Source organism: Enhydra lutris, unplaced genomic scaffold (assembly GCF_002288905.1).
Source record: "Enhydra lutris kenyoni isolate GAN:26980312 unplaced genomic scaffold, ASM228890v2 scaffoldscaffold31, whole genome shotgun sequence".
Taxonomy (NCBI): Eukaryota; Metazoa; Chordata; class Mammalia; order Carnivora; family Mustelidae; genus Enhydra; species Enhydra lutris.
In genome coordinates this window covers 15,606,161-15,623,308 of record NW_019154115.1, presented here as the reverse complement: position 1 = coordinate 15,623,308, position 17,148 = coordinate 15,606,161, and positions in this window count along the sequence as shown.

Here is a 17,148-nt window from a genome sequence, read left to right as displayed (position 1 = left end):
AAATCAACAGGGAAGAAAATTTCCTCAAAGACACAAGAAGAAGAGATTCTCTAAGAATAAGAAGGTGTTAAAATGGCCTATGCATCCTCAATTCCTTTTGGAATGTTAAGGGATTTTTTCAAGGCTTAAGTGGATTAGAATTCTGTTTTATTGGCTGCCTGGGTCTTTATTTTTTAATAGCCTAATATTTACCTTTTACAGTACACTACAAAAGTGAAGAAAAGCATTATGTACTCAAAAATGCATCTGGAAAGATGTAGGAACTGAGTGGAAAATACGCAAAATCAATATATGTCCCTTATTCTCAAGGGAACCAACACTTCGAGAAGACCTGCTCTGAGCCACCATCTTGTAATCCAAATAAAACCATGGCCCTCGGTTCATGGCTTAGCGTCACGCAGACCTCTCTCAGAATTTTAGGAAAACTTCAGAAAATGCCTCATTTGGGGAAAACAGAAACCCCACAGAACCAGTAGGCATCAATACAGGAAAGCAGGCCAAAAATACGAAGCTTTAACAACCGAAATCACAATTGGTAACCTTAGTCCTGAAGCTCAGTTCAGGGTTCTTCTCTTAGAAGGATTCCCCTTGAAATCAGTATCACCACAGCAAGTGTCAAATGTGGCCGACGTGGAAGCTCCTTCTCAGAGAGAGATGGGAACACCATGTACGGGTCGTCCATTAGTGCCAGGCATGTCATGTTTATCTCATTTATGCCATCCAGGGACCACATAAAGTGGGTGACACCAAGGGAGTGGTAGAGTCTGATGAAGTCCACCTACACTTTGTTCCACCACCAAAATTTTGGATATGGAAAATGTAAAACTGAAGGTTACATACCACCAGCTAGTTAAGTCACTGGGACCACCATGCAGGTCATGAGGACAGGGAATTCCAGAAAGAAGGGTGCTGTGGAATACAATTATTCCAAAACCAGTTCTCCTAAGGCCACCCAGGACTCTGCTCTGGTTCCGTAAGCAATAAGCCACCTCAGCTCTAGTGTTTGTTCTTACCAGTTGACTGGCCCTCCAAGAGGCTTCCAGGTAAAAACTCCTCTGAAGGGCTCTCTCTTAAATACCAGACCCTCCTCTAACCTACTCACTTAACATCTACTGAGCCTCACTGAACAAGGGTTTATGAGTGGGAGATCAGCTTCCCATTTATGTTGACTGCCAAATTTTCTTTCCTCATACTTGGTACACAGAAACATCCAACCCTTCCTCTAATCCTGGATCTTAATGACCATCATCAGTCAGCAAGACTTTACTTAATACCCAGACCTTCCTTTGAAAAATCTTTTGGGACAGACTTAGAGAAAGGATATGGGCTCCATAATAATTCATATATACTTACAATAATTCCATTTAATTCAACAAATCCTTATTGAAAGTCTACTGTATACAGTGTTCTAAGTATTAATATCATTCCAACTTTTATTCCTGTTTCAATAGCGTTGTCTACTTGGTATTTTGTCTATACAAGCCAGTCCAGGATGACAACACGGTAAAAGCCAAATGTGCTGCTCTCAAAGGCCAAGGATGCCTCAGTGGGTATGTGAACAGTGTGAAAACAACGGCTGTTTTTGTCTTAGCTCAGAAGCATACAGTGAGGGACACCTGGGTGGCTCAGTGGGTTAAGCCGCTGCCTTCAGCTCAGGTCATGATCCCAGCATCCTGGGATCGAGTCCCACATCGGGCTCCTTGCTCAGCAGGGAGCCTGCTTCTCCCTCTGCCTCTGCCTGCCACTCTATCTGCTTGTGCTCACTCTCCCTCTCTCTCTCTCTCTGACAAATAAATAAATAAAATCTTTAAAAAAAAAAAAAGAAGCATACAGTGAATTATCAGTAAAAGAAAGAAAATTTCAGTCCTCACCTTGTTACTGAGACAAAGTAACTACAACTTGAGATTCAAATAGAGCAATGACTATCAATTAGCATCATTGTTTATTTCTCAGTAGAAAGACACTTAGTATGCGGAAATAATTGTAGAATGCTGATTTCTACATCAGGACTCTACAAAAGAAGAATGCTCACTTTCCACGTTGATAGTCATGTATGATTTCACCCTTTTAATAATTTGCTCTATTGAAAACTAAAGTCCTAGCACAGTCAGAATCTTAATGGATTAAATCCAACACGAAATACTTCAAAGATTCACTTGACACAAGGCCCAGGAAACAATGTCATCTCTACCTGGAAAGAATTGAGAGGGGCAAATAATCAAGCTGAAAACTGCTTAATAAAAATCATTCATTCTGGAAGTTTTAACAAGATGTTTTCTTAAAAAACAAAAAACAAACAAAAAAAACTTGGAGAAATTGGGAAAGGCAAAGCAAATTAACATACTTGACGATACTCTAACGGCAAAATAACAGATTTTTAAAATTCAAATAAACAGAAGTAATTCTGGCATAGCTAAAAGACAAAACCCTTTGCGTAAGTTCAGCATGGCTCTATTTTTAAAATAATGTCTCTGATGCACAGCATTTCCATTTTTGTGTTAGCCTCTAAAAAGCAAAAATCAATGTTTTTACAGTATCTGTATATGGCAATCCTCTTCACTTCTCTCATGGATATCTGAAGCTATTAAACATTATCGTTCTATGAATATAAGGCAAAAATGGAAATAAAGACTTGGCTTACTTAATTCCCTGCTTGGCTGGCTCCCCAAATTCACCAACTCCCTCTATTGGGAAGGACAAAGAGATATCAAGACAGAAATGCCATATCTATCAATTCTCTTCATGATGAAAGCAAGTCAAATATCTGGGGTACAATTCCATCTCACCCAAGGGCGGAATGATGTAGAAAGTTTAACATCTAACCTTCCTTCCTGCACATCCAGACAACGGATCATCCCCTTAAGAATTCTCTTTTGCCAAGAAACAAAACGATCTAACTACTACAACTGTCTTAGCCTTTGGTGATGATGAAATTTTAAACGGCATGTGTATTAAAGGCATGGCTGCCATAAACATCTCATAAAGTGAGACATTCCTTGCTTCTTTTATCACCAGCTCTCGCCTTAGTCCTTCCTTCCAACCTTCAAGAACAAGCCCACAATCTTATTTTAGTAGGGCAGAGTTTAAAATACTTTTAATAAAATTGAGTATCTGCCAAGAGGAAACACACTGGTGTTTGTCCTTGTGCTGAAATGACATCCCGCACTCCTGAAGCCTTTCCCCTCCACGTCCGCCATCCAGTAGCCAAGGCGACTCATGATATCTTCAGTTTCCTCTATGTGCCAACTTCACGCCAGCAGCCAGATACCTGATCCAACTAAAAGCTCTCATTTGACTTCCCACGTAGCAGTACGTGGGCTTCTAAGAGCTATCTGTCCTTGGACAAGACATTTATCCTTGGAGTCTCCCTCTCCTGTACGAAGACAAGGTGATCTTAGAATGGCCAGCCAGCATCCAATGCTTTACGCGCGGGAGCACAGCCTTGCTGTCGAGTTTGCCAGCAGCAGGGAGAAAGCAGACTTTGGCCTTGGGTACTTGCGTTTAGTTGTCTCAATTAGGGAAGAAAATAATAAAGAGCAGTAGCGAGTATGTCCATTTATTTCCCACACTCTGGTCAGCAATCCTTTGGCCTGCCTGGGCTCCTGACTGCTAACCCCCAGGGTTTGAGGTACTCATCTTGGCAGACGCCAAACTATGTATGTTATCATTCCAGCAAACTGGGCTTTAAGCATCTTTTCTTCTTACTATTATTTGTTCAAATGGATGAAAAGTAACACAAATTATATTTTCCTAACCCACAGAAAACATAATTCTATCAGATATTAGGCTGAATTTTTGCTCTGAAATATTACGTGTATTGAATAATTGATATAAATGCTTGGCCAGCTCCTATTAAAATGTCTTTTATGTGCCAATGGCTCCTACGTACATACATACATATAAACTCTCAGCCCAAATGCTTGAAAACCATGAGAATAAATGACCTGAACGCAAGGGCTCTAGGAAGACAGGTGCTTTCAAACTCACCCTCTGGCATGTGGGAGAATGTGGTATCTGCCCATTGTTCAGCATGGAATGCAAATGGGTTCCATGGGCAGGTCTACCGTCCCCAGAGCCTCCATGTCCCTGGCCTCCCTCCACTGCACACTCACACATGAGCGGCCTGCCATCTTTCCTCCAGCATCCATTCCCATCTGCCCACACTTGGATCTCTGCAGTCTCCAGCAAAATGACATCAGCAGAGCACAGTCTGAAAGCCAGACTGGCGACACGGAAACCCAGATTGGCTGGATTTTCAAGAGTCCTAAGCTTTGAGAAGACAGGTGGCTGTATTTAAACCTCCTCCCTGCCCATCAGCTTTAGCCCATGTTCCCCCGCCCCGCCACCCCCACAACATATGCTGTGGGAGTTCCTGTCCTCTTCCTGCCCTTGCCAGGGTACAGGAGCCTAGCTGCTCCCAGCAGCTGCTGGCTTCCTCCTGACTCTCCAGCACACTGCATTCTAATGGAATGGATGCTGAAACCTCTACGCTCAGCTCATGACAAAAGGCATTTCCTCCCAGTCCTTGTCCTAACCACGGCCTATGCCCTCTTCACCTTCAATTCAATTACACACATGAATAATATATAATTAGGTCTCGGATAGTGAACAGCTCTCAGCTTACACTGTAGCCACCAAAGCTGGCATACCCCAGTGTAAGGGGTGCCACTACAAGCCAGCACTTTGAAGAGTTCCAGTTGTGATCAGAATGGCTCCAACTTGGAAAAGCTCTCCTAACACGTTCACTTGGGCCTGTGTAACTAGAAAAGTAGGTCAGGGGCCTGAGTCAGTCTGAAGGCCAATTTGCACGTCTGCTGGTCAAGAGCGAAGTCCCATGGGTTTTCCATGGTTTGCAAGATGCAAGCAATGACATTCACAGATGGGTCCCCTTCATACTGCCCCCACGGGTGCCCCCGCATCAGACTTGATAACCAGCACAGTGACAATGCCCATGCCTGCATTTTCTAATTATCCCCCCAATCCTGATAACAGTCCCCCTTAGATAGCCGGGGTGGGAGGGCAGGGAAGGGGAAGACACCTAGGGTGTTACTGGTACAAGCAACTTTCCCATCACTGTGTTCCAGCAGTTTAAAGCAAGAGCCTCTGAAAAAGATGGGCTTCATCTTCCTTAGCTGCCTTGTGGATTTTATTTTTCTCCTGTTTGGTCAGTAGATGTCACATTAATGTGGTGTTTCCAGTCCTTAACTATTTTTAAGTCAGTCCTCTTCTTGTCTTTCCTCCCATCGCGTGCTTATGTACGTAACTGCCCAAGCACACACTTGGGACATGACACGTGGGACTGTTGAGGAACTGTCAGCACTCGGGTGCTTGAAGACAGCGTGACAAAGCAGCAGGAGGAAACTGTCAAAGCTTACCCATTTCTTCCATTTCTGTTCTTTCCCCATAACTGTGATATGTTATCTCTCTTCCCATCCCCCTCCTGCAAGAGAATATCTTATGCTTTTCATCAGACCTGTTTCTGAGACCAAGCAGCAGAACAGCAACGTGCACAGGGCCTACCTCATTCGAGACCTTCCTCCTTCCAGCCCTTCCCAGGCCGAAAATCTTCTAGCCTTCTGTGCAGTCACAAAAAGGAGGAGTCATCCATGATAGAGATGGCTTATTTTATGAGGTGAGAAGCAACCAACTCCATATAGTGTCACAGTAACTTTTAAACCCATCAGAGAAGTAATATGGCAAGTCATTGAAGACCACCCCCCCCCCACATCTGGAAACAAAGAGGAAATAATGGACCATTTGTAAAGAGTATACAAAGTTGCAGGTCAATCTTCCTGGGTCTAACGAAGGTTAAACTGGCCATCTAAAACTAGCACCAATATATTATTTCTGAGTGGGATACAAAATTCTCATGCAGCTCTATTGTAAAGCCATTTGGAGTGGGGCCCTTAAGCTATGTCCTAGGCTCCCACTGAGGTGTCAGACCCCTTACTCCCCTCTGTGGTAACGACCACAGTGGAAATGCAGAATTTCTGCTTTCATACAGTTGGCAGGAAAATTACAAAAATATCCCCAACAAAGACCAACTAATGATAGATCTAACATTAGCAATGAGCTTGACGGGTGACTCTTTGAGGAAATGACAAATCAACAGTACTGCCAAAAATCAGAGTCCTTACGCCCTTTCCCCGTCTTTTTTTTTTTTTTTTAACTCTCTTAGCAGGTATCGTCTCACCCTCCATATGAAACATATAAACTCAAAAGAAGAAGTAAAAACCAAAGGCTTTACATCTCATGAAAAGCTACCTAATAATGGCAGCCAATTTGCTACAAAACAAAGGACTAGAAGAAAATGTATTCTGAGTTTTTGTCCACATCAGTATTAGCAGAAACCTCAGAGCTGGCGGTCTACACCAAATGGTGTCAGTGTGGGTTGGCTGTGACTTACACTTAAGATCCATCTACATTCCACATCTAGTATTTCAGGTATGAACCAGGGAGTGAACTTAAACCACCATGATCTTAACATCACAGCCAGCAAATCTCATTTACAAATTTACACTTGGTTTTGGTAAATGGAACAATTGGTCAATCACTCGGTGAACTGTGTACGGGATGCTTTCTTTGGATTTATAAGGTATGAGATTTTCAATGAAAACAAAAATTTTTCCCCATGTGTTCAAACCAACAGTCCCCTTCATCATAGTAACGTAAACTCCCCTGGAAACATTCTCAAGTGTTATACTATTTACCTACACTCACCTGATTTGGGATCCTCTGTCTTCAAGAGCTGTGCTTTCCACTGGCTTGGTAATGTTTAATTCTTTTCCACTCTGGCAATGGGTTTATCAGGAGAGGACTCAGTTAAAATCTCCACTGCCCATTCAAACAGTTGCTCCATATGGATACTAAGCAAAGCAAATCCACTTAGTGATTGTGCCATGAAGAGGAAAGGCCATATTGATCATCCTAATTAGTGCTTTCAGCTGGAGAAAGGCTTGCTGGCACTCAGGGCCAGCTGTATAGGGTACACAGAGGCAATGGGCAACATCGAAGGCCTCCCAGCAATTGGTCTGGGCAGTGATGGATGCTATGTGGACAGCTTATAGGGTTATTAAGGATACAGAACTGGCCCAAGAGAAACCTGAACTACATCTCATTTTATTAAGATAAAGTTAGATTGCTCATGATACAGTGCAGGACTAAGGAAGCTTTTGTCTCTTTTATCACTGACATAGGCCAAAAAAAATCAATTTATGTATTAAATAAGACAACCAAATGAGTGTACGTGTTAGATGTGGATTACAAAACACTACTTGTCTGCACTTTTAGAACAGGATACATAAAACTCTTGAGTAAACAGATTACCTAATTTTACCCTATTTAATCTGTGTTATTAATTATATTGTTGAAAAGAAGAAAGGAGCCATGGCTTTGCCTGCTTTCCCTTCATGCATATGAAGGGGCACCTGTTCAGCAGATAAGGAAAAACACACCACTCTTCAGCCCTCATCCTAACAGGTCAGACTGAATGGAGACTGGATACTGAGCTCCCCTTTGCCCCAATCCCTCTGGACTTGAAAGAGTTCTCTCAAAGTTGCAAATGGTGGAGATCAGAAACCATCAGGAAAAAATTCCCCTAGCTTTACAGACACACACACATCATCGTTCACTCACAGACTTTTCCATTTCTTTCCTTCCGTGCCCCTTAAGAAGTCCCTACTAACTTTAATTGTATAACCTGGAGTAAATCATTTTAACTTTCTGATTCTCAGTTTCCAAATTAAGAGTAATCATCATTTCCGCATTAAGAATACCAATGCCTCCAGATCACGAGAACATGCAGAACACTAGATTACATCAAGTCAGTAATGCCTGGTAGAGTTTATATCTAAAAGATGGGGGGCAGGAGAGGGAGGACAGTCACAATCCAGTGCTTCCCCCAAACAGACCAAGAAAAGCGTGGCTTGTGTGTGGTGCCCCCTCAGAAGGATGAAAGGAGAGGTTTTCTTCTGGAACATTCATACATAATATCTGAAACTAGCAGAGAGCAAGTCTCCATTCCAAACTGGCTTTACTTCCCGACTCTCATCTGGTAAGAGTCTCCCTTCTAGAATTAGCTAGAAATTATGTGTGGTGAAATCTCCAGATGTGGTCATTCCTTTCGAACACCTAATAATGGAAACATGAGGTTCTGTTCTACTGAGCCGGTTCCTCTGTGGTCAGGGTGATCGTCACAGAAAGTAGGAGGGCTCTTGTCCCAAGAAATACAACGAAAGTGCATCACATTGAAGTGCTCGTCGGCATCGTCTTGGCGACATCTGCCCCTCATTTAAGTCCTTCAACGACCACTTTAGATGAACACGCAACAGTGGCATAGTTGACTTTCACAGCAGGAGAACTGAACTACATCAGTTCAAGTTTCCAATAGACGTTTGGGAATATGGGGCTAGGGCTCACAGGGAGGTTGAATCAAGAATGTAGTAACTTGTCAGCAAGAAACTACATTTTTTTAAAATCCCCACCAACCAGAAGAGTCCTTTCTCCTTCTAAAGACACTGTTTCCCTTGCTCTCAGTAACTGCGCACTGACTTCCTTCCTCCTCGTCTACTAACATGAGGCAGCTTACTGTGCCTCAAATGTTGTCCTTCCCGCCGAAGACTCAAAAGGTCGTGGTGGCACGGCATCATCCTGGACTGCAGGCAGGGTTTTCAATCTGTATGTTGACCCTCTAGCCTGAGGCCCTGAGCATTGATCATGTGGACAAGCAAGTTCTTAGGAGACCCCATCAATCCCTTAAGTTCCAAGGTGCTACACGAAGCAGGTTTAAGGAATTTGCAAGTTAACTTTGAAGGAACAATGTCAACAGGCATCTATCCCCCACAGACAACTTCCAAAGGTCACAATGAATAAGACCACAGAAGCTCCTACAACTGGGAGTCCAGTAAACTACCTTTTACATGTTGACCGAATTAAAATGGAAGGTGCACCAGACAAATGAGCGTCTTATACATGGAAAATTTTACTGTCTTGATTATAAACACTGTAGTCTAAAACCTTGTTCAAATCAGAGCTCCTTAAGCTAAAGGTTGACCTCCAATTTCTGCCAACCTGTACTGGTTGCTCTATCCGTTCCCTTAAGCTGCCATTAAAACAAACAAACAAAAAACTAGCACTTAATGTGTATCTTAAGACAAGAGGAATTAATTTTTCCATAGCTATAGAAGCTAGAGATCTGGACTCAAGTGTTGCTGGGGGGGGTTATCCTTCCCCCTGGAGACTCTAAGGAGAACCATTCCTTGTCTCTTTAAGCTGAGTTCACATGGCATTTTCTGTGCCCTCTCCTCTTCTTATAAGGACACCAGTCACTGGATTAATCTAGCATGACCTCATCTCCATCTTTAAGCAACTGCATCTACAAAGACTATTTCCCAATAAGGTCACATTCTATGCCTTCAGGTAGATGTGAATGTGGAGGGGGCACTATTCAACCCACTACAGTTATTAATGAAAAGTCAAGTTGAAGTCTTATGACAAGAACTACCTTGGTATAAAAATACTTTCTGGAGAAATATGAAAATGCAAAATGTTACATACAATCCATCATAAATGAATAATGGGGCATACGAGTGACCTCATCTAAGGAGATAAACCAAAGATGAGCTTAGAAAAGCCACAACTATGAGTAAGCCAACACCAACAGTTTTCATTTCTCTCTCGCCCTTGTCTAAAGGAACAGGGGTGTGTTGCCAGAACCGAACATGGAAATTAAGTGGAATTTTTCAGAAAAAACACACAGCATCACCTCTGTCCTCACACATCTAACCCAAGGAAAATTCACAGACAACACTTACTACATGCTTAACCAGACTCATTGCTATGCTCAGTTCAAAAAATCCAACATTTTGGCATGCAGGTAACATAATAATCCACACTGAGGACAGAAAACAGGTCACAGTGTAAGCCACAGCTAGAAATGCTCATTTGCTATTCCAAGTTATTCTGCAAAAATTAAAAGTTCAACTGTTTAATACTGTCAACTAGTTTATATGCTGAGTGTGTAACTCGTAGATTTAATAGCAACTGCAGGAAAGCCATTTTAATGCTCATTTCCTAACTTAATCTTTCTTCCCTACACTTAAGAAGCTGAGAAAGGCTTTCAAAGTCTTCAGCAGCATGTTTCACTCTGAAAACTAAACGCATCAGAAGAAAACCAACCAGAAAGCTTCCAAAAAAGCCCTTCCACCTCTGCAAGTTCTCTAAGCTTAAGAAACAACCACCTTCATCATTACGTACAGTGTTTGCAAGAAGGGAACTGCTGAATGTCTCCCTCACCCAGCTCATTACACTCTTCCATTCCTCTAATGGCAAGTGGAGACTCAAGTCCCCTCAACCCATCAGTCAGGACAAGCAGCACCAGCGTCAGTACCCTGGGTTTTAGGGGAAGTCTATGTTTCTGTGAGAACTCTGCCCCCCAAGATGCATACAGAGCCCTGTAACATACAAGCAATTCACAACGGTCACATCCAAGCCCTCTAAACAGGCGGCTCCTACTGAGTCTTCTGTCAATGTGAGGCATCCACGGTCTCAGTCATCAACTCATGGGAAAAGGTGCCCATATCCAAAGACCAGTCTTTCTGCCTTGGGGGCAGTGGGGAAGGCTGGGGAGTGGGAAGAGAAATGAAATTTTAAAATTTTTCAAATCTTAAGCCAGAAAATAGTCCATGAAGTTGGCATGTAAAGCCATCACAGTACCTCCACAAAATGTGGATGAAGGAGTAGGAGGCAACTTTCACGTTCAGTCTCCAGTTAAATCTAAGACTGCAAAAATGTTTCTCAAGGTCTGGGGCAACGATGATCCATTTCTTTACAGAAGAGGGAAAGGTGTATGTGAATAATCACTGGAGACAGTCAGCCTCGAGAAGTTGACCTCCTTCAAGATTCTCCCGCCTTTCTAGAAAGACTTTTCATCTGGAAGATGACCAACTCTGTTCCCAGTGTCATCGTACGCTTCCCCTAAATAGAAAGTATCGATTCCTTCCTGTCCCTCTGCAGCACTCCAATCTACTCCTTTCCCCCCATGCATTTGATTTCCAAGTTCCAGCCAAGTCTAGTGAAAGGAAACCCCGCTGGCGAGCCACACTGTGTGACAGACACATCACATGGACAGGCAAGCGGGTCAGCCATCAGAGGCGCTGTGCGGCACCTGGGGCTGTGTCAGGCGGCCTCTCTGCTCCAGGTGTGACAGTCACACAGGGCTGCTCATGGAGGCATGACGAAGGGGAGAGGAGCCAGCATATCCCCCTGCCTGTGGTGTAGTTGCCTTGCTTCTTTCTTCAAGCCTTCCCTTAGGTCTCTATGAACATGCAGTCGCTGGTAAGTGGGTACCCCTGTATCACGGATCAGGGAGGTGAAATGTCAGTGTTATTTAGCCAGGGAGAGGGCCGACTGCAAAGCCAAAACCTGGAATCCATCACCAAAAGGAATTCAAGGGATGGTTCCAGAGGGAGAATATGCCAAGGGAGGCAGCAAGTTCCTTTCAGGCTGCTCCTCTGGCCTCATCCGTAACACAGAGGTGGGAAGTGCACTTGGTCTGGCTCTCTTCTGCCTTCTGCTCAGGCATGTTTCAGCTCCTCATATGCAAGAAGCGGACAGGCTGGACAGAAAGCAGCTGACCCCACTCCTGATAATGCCTGTGCAGTATCATTTATAAATCAACAGTCTCAACAACCAGAGCCTCATGAAGCCTCACTTTCAATTCCACACCCCAACAGAGGCATTCTACAGGCACGTAAGCCTCCACAGCCCTGTCTCCTTTCCTGAGCAGTTAGATACCCCACGTGAGGACACCCACTCAAGTGACACTTGGCCTTTGCCACAGCCCATCCAGATGGCAGTGACCGCAAAGGCCATGGGAACATGCAGTCTCGATACCACTCTTCTGACAAAGTAATTACTATTCATTAGGTGCTTTCTACGAAAGTACGATTAATGAGGCAACTTGGACTAGACCAAAAAGCAGCAGCAAAAAACATCTTTTTTAGTAAAGGTCGAGTGTAAGGATGTTAAAAACATAAGCAACAGATGTTCAGGTGAGAGGTGGGAAGGCAAAGGCCCTGGCACTCACAGAAGATTCCCAGTGAAACTAGCCAGAGGATGAAAATGTGGGAGAAACCTACAAACCACCAGAAGCCTGGGCTACTACCACCTAGAAATAGTTACTTGCAAAGAAACTACTGAAAACAGTAATGAAAATGTTGCAAAAAATGTTAATTTGCCCACCCAACAGTAAAACCAGCAATAAAGCTAAAATGATTACATCCTCAAAAAAATAAAACAAAATAAATATATAATTTGATTACATCCTTGTGCTGGTATGAGACAGATAAATGAAACAGATACAATGTCTAGTGCATACACAATGTTCCCATGTAAAAGAAGCTTCATTAAAACTCTACCAGGACATGAAAGAGTTTTCAACAAGTGGTGCTGGGCAAATTGATCTGAAAATAAATAAATAAATAAATAAATAAATAAATAAATAAAATCAAACTTCTACTATACACTGTAATAAAATTTATATGACTTGAGAGCTGTTTTTTCAAATTAAAAGCACCAAACAGTAAGATTTACACTATTTATCTGAGTCAGACTGAGGAAATCCTTTTTAACTGAAAACAGTGCAGGTGAGAAATCACAAGGATATTTTACAACATAAAAAGTAAAAATATTGTGAAGTCCGAAGATAGGCAATGAACTTTGAAAATGTATCTGTAGCTTGACAAGAAGTTACCATCTACCAGAGAAATACTGGCTAGAGCTCTTAAAAAATCCAGAAAATGAAATATCCTAATACAAAATGGTCAGAGAAGAATGACACATTTTCACAGAAGAACACAAATGGTAAGGAAATAAAAAGGGGGGGGGGTTCACCTTCAATAACAACTTTAAAATACACATCCAAACAAAATATTCTCTATCATGTTAGCAGGGATATAAGCACTCATCATTTTGGTGAGAAACATGGTAAAATACACATTCCCTTCCATAGGAGGTACAGGTTTTTTGGGCAGTCAATATGTCAATATTCTTTAAGGGTCTTAAATATGGTCACACTTCTCAACTGATACTTTTATTTCTAGGAGTTTGTTGAGAGGAAATAGTTAGAAGTAAGCACAAGTATTTTTGAGGACATTCATCACTGATTTCAGGAGTAAAATACAAAATAATATAAGCTGCATACAAACACGCACAGACACAAACAAGACTGAAAGAAAATCCACCCACACATTAGGGAATTGTACTTTCTTTAAATTCTGGCTTTTGAACTGATCTACAGTTTGCTACAATGTGTATGTGCAGTGGACAGTCTCTCAGTCATCTACCAACATGCCAAATTAAAGCAGCTCTGTAGGCGGTATGCTACACCTATCATTGAGGGGTAGGCCTGTACAGAATGTTCTCCGATCTGTTCAAGCCATTTTTATTATATATTTATCATCTAAACAAGATATGGACCAATGAAAGAGGAGCACAAAGGCAAAGAATTGCTGTTTGAATAAAAATTCAGTAAAATGTTTGTTGAACTGCTAAAAAAGACCATTGCTGCCAAAGGAGGTGAGGGCCAGATAATTGTCAGTGAATTGAGAGAATGTTCTTAAAAAACACGAAAGGAATCTCTACTCTTCTTCTCAAACATCTCTTCAAGTCACACTCTATCTTTAAAAAAAAACCTAACTATACCTCTACAAACACACACACACACACACACACACACACACACACACACACACACACAGAATATTACTCAGCCAAAAAAAAGAGATCTTGCCATATGCAACATGGATGGACCTAGAGAATATTATGCTAAGTGAAGTAAGTTATAGAAAGACAAATACTCTATGATCGATTTCACATGTGGAATCTAAAAAAAAAAAAAAAAGCAAGCATAAAAATCCAACAGACTTAAATACAGAGAACTAACTGATGGTGGCCAGAGGGGAAGTGGGTGGGGGATGGGCAAAACAGATCAAGGGGTTTAGGAGGTAGAAATAATAGGCTGTACCCTTGAAACTAACATTGTAGGTTATATTATACTTCAGTAATAAAACAAAAATAAAAATAAAGAACCCCAAACTGCAAATCACGAACTCCACGGTGTGGGAGAGGCTCATGATGGAAAGATGCTACAGAACTCCAGTTAAACACATATTAGAGAAGTTTCTCAAAGGCATGTATTTAAGTCCAAATTTAAATGTGCATGTTTTAGGTTAAAACATTTTGTGATCCTCACTTTTAACTGACTTCTCCCACACTACTTATAAGTATAATTAAACTAATTCTGAGAAACTAAATTTTAAGTCTGGTCACATCAAATAAGGGGGTTTCCTTCTCATCCCTTTGCACAATGGAGGAGAAAGTGTTCTTTTGAGCAGCAAGATGATAAGGTGGTGGGGTGGAGGGAAGGAAAGGGAATAAAGAGAAAACCAGAAAGAGAGGCTATTTTAGAATTCTAAGCAGCAAAATCAAAAGTCTGTGCAGAAAATTTTACAACATTTAGATGCTGCAATAGCTAATTATAAGGTCAATGTGGTAATGCAAATGCTTTTGCCTGGCACAGGGGATTTGATCAAAAGACAGAAATGAAGGGGGAGAAGTCGGAGTGGGAGACAAACCATGAGAGACTATGGACTCAGAGAAACAAATAGAAGGGAGGGGAGGAGGATGGGTGAGCCTGGTGATGGGTATTAAGGAGGGCATGGATTGCATGGAGCACTGGGTGTTATACACCAACTATGAATCTTGGAACACTACATCAAAAACTAATGATGGACTGTGTGGTGACTAACGTAACACAATAAAAATAAAAACAGGAAAATATCTTCTTTACAAAAAAAGGTTATTGGTTCAAATGTTCTTAGGCATACTGTTTCAAAAAACTCTAGTAAGGTACTATAAATTCCAAAAGAAAAGAAAACAGCTTATGAACAACTCAGCAAATGTTCTTTTTTAAAAAAACCTCATTTATATTTTTTTATTCATTCATTCACTCATTCATTCATTTATTTTTGAAAGAGAGAGGAGGAAGAAGGGAAGCGGGAGAGGGAGATTCTCAAGGAGAGCCAGGATGTGAACTGAGAAATCTAAGCCCTGAGCTTTGGCTCTTTACTATTACCTATATCCCCCTACCATCTACACCATCCTAAATACTGGTTATTTCTCTTCCAAAGCTACACAGTTCTCTTCAGTTCTACTTTACACAATGGATTTCAAATCTTCAAGAAAGAAATTGGGTAATAAGCCCGAGAATATCATTTTGAGCTCAACAGTCCAAGCGAAGGCTGGCTCCTGGCTCTACCGACATTTCTACATAATATAAAATCATCCCAGCATGACAGAACCGATATTGATAAAATCCACCCAGCAGATACCACCTATTAAGTGCTTCAGTCAGTCCTAAAGAGTGAGAAGATGTTTCAAAGAGCATACTTATTTTTAACCAAGAGTTTTTCTGGTGGAAAGGAGGGGGGAACTGTCTCAGGAGCAGGCAGACTGATTACCCGCTCCATCTCCAGCTGCCGCAGTTGTACAAAACCCAATCCAGTTGCTCCAACTCCTTGCCATAAAGACTCTGGGCTGGAAGATAATACACAACGCACTGCTGACCTGGTTAAGAACTTCTTGGCATTTGGTGCCATCGTTCCCAAGGGTAAAAACAGATGGTAACTGCACGCCACGTCTTCATTTAGAGAGCCTCAGAGTCCAACAGGGACCGAGGACAGTGCTCGTGTTAAGGAGAAAGCCCAGAAAACAACACTTCTTAGCAGCAGCAGACCATGACATCGACCACATCATACAGAGTATTGATTCTTAATGAAAAAAAGAAGAAAGTTTGGAAAAAATAATCAGCATCTCCCAGCACGCTGAGAAAAGGGAAGCAAATTGCTCTACTAGCAAGACTAGGTCAGGCAGAGAGGTGTGGGCGTGAGGGAGGACTGTCCAATGACCAAGCAAAAGATAGCTACTTCTACCAGGTGCATAGCACCATGTTAGATTGGAGGGGGTAGGTGGACATGCTGTGGGGGTGGGAAGTTGGATATACACACTAAATATGAGAGCAGATCTCTACCCCAATTAGGAGTTCATCACCAAGTTGGGGAAAGGAGCTACAATCCAAAAAAGATTATGACATACCCAGTGCCAGACGACAAGTGAGCCACCACCATCATCTTTGCTAACGTTGACTAAAGACAGCCACCATGCCAAGGCCTTTCAAAACACCACTTCATTTAATCCTCCCAAAATTGTGGGAGGCAGAAGTTATTGCTCATTTCCACTTCACAGGTTATTAAATTGATTGGGAGAAGGTCCACGACTTGCTCCTGACCTTCAGCCAGTAAGTGATACAGCTAGAAATCCAAAGCAACTTTGTTCAACTCCAAAGCTGATGCTTAGGAACTCGGTTACAGATACTCTCCCAAGCCTCTGGACACTCTTTCGAGAATGATCCCTCTGGTTAGCGAGAACCTGGAAGGCTCCCACAGGGAAGAGAGAGACGAGCTTCCAGTGAAACTTAAGGGAAAGAACCGAGAACATTACAAGACAAGGAAAGACTTCAAAGATTGGGCAACAGCTCGATAGGCTGTAGTCCAAAAATGTCACCAATGTATACCTGTCACTTCATAGGCCAGGCTTAGGCACAGGAATGACTAGCCCACATGCGGTCCCTACCCTCCAGAGACTCAGTCTCTTGCGGGAGGCAGAGTCCTCCCAGGGTCTTGAGAGAATGTGTCTCTCAGACAGAACTTAGTTCTGAGGCTCTGGCCCTCCTGTCAACCCCCATCATTCACACCTGAGCCTAGAACAGCAGGTGTTTCTCTTCACCAGAGGGCATGGCACTGCCCTAAGTCCATTTATAAAGTCAGTTGTTGGTTCTTGCACTATTCATCAGCTCTAAAATGGTTTTTCCCCAAATCGATGTTACTTGCAAAGTAGAATTATGAGATGAAAAGGAGGCTTCATAAATATTTTAATATCTGCCTATCTTAAATTGGCATATAGAATATAAATGGGATAATAAGATATAATTATATCCATTCCCCTTCTTGCCCCCAGCTTGCCCCTTCCAGAAAAAATCAGCTTTAAAGTCATTATGTGAGGGGAAAGAGTAAGGTAGGTGCCAGCAAAGAG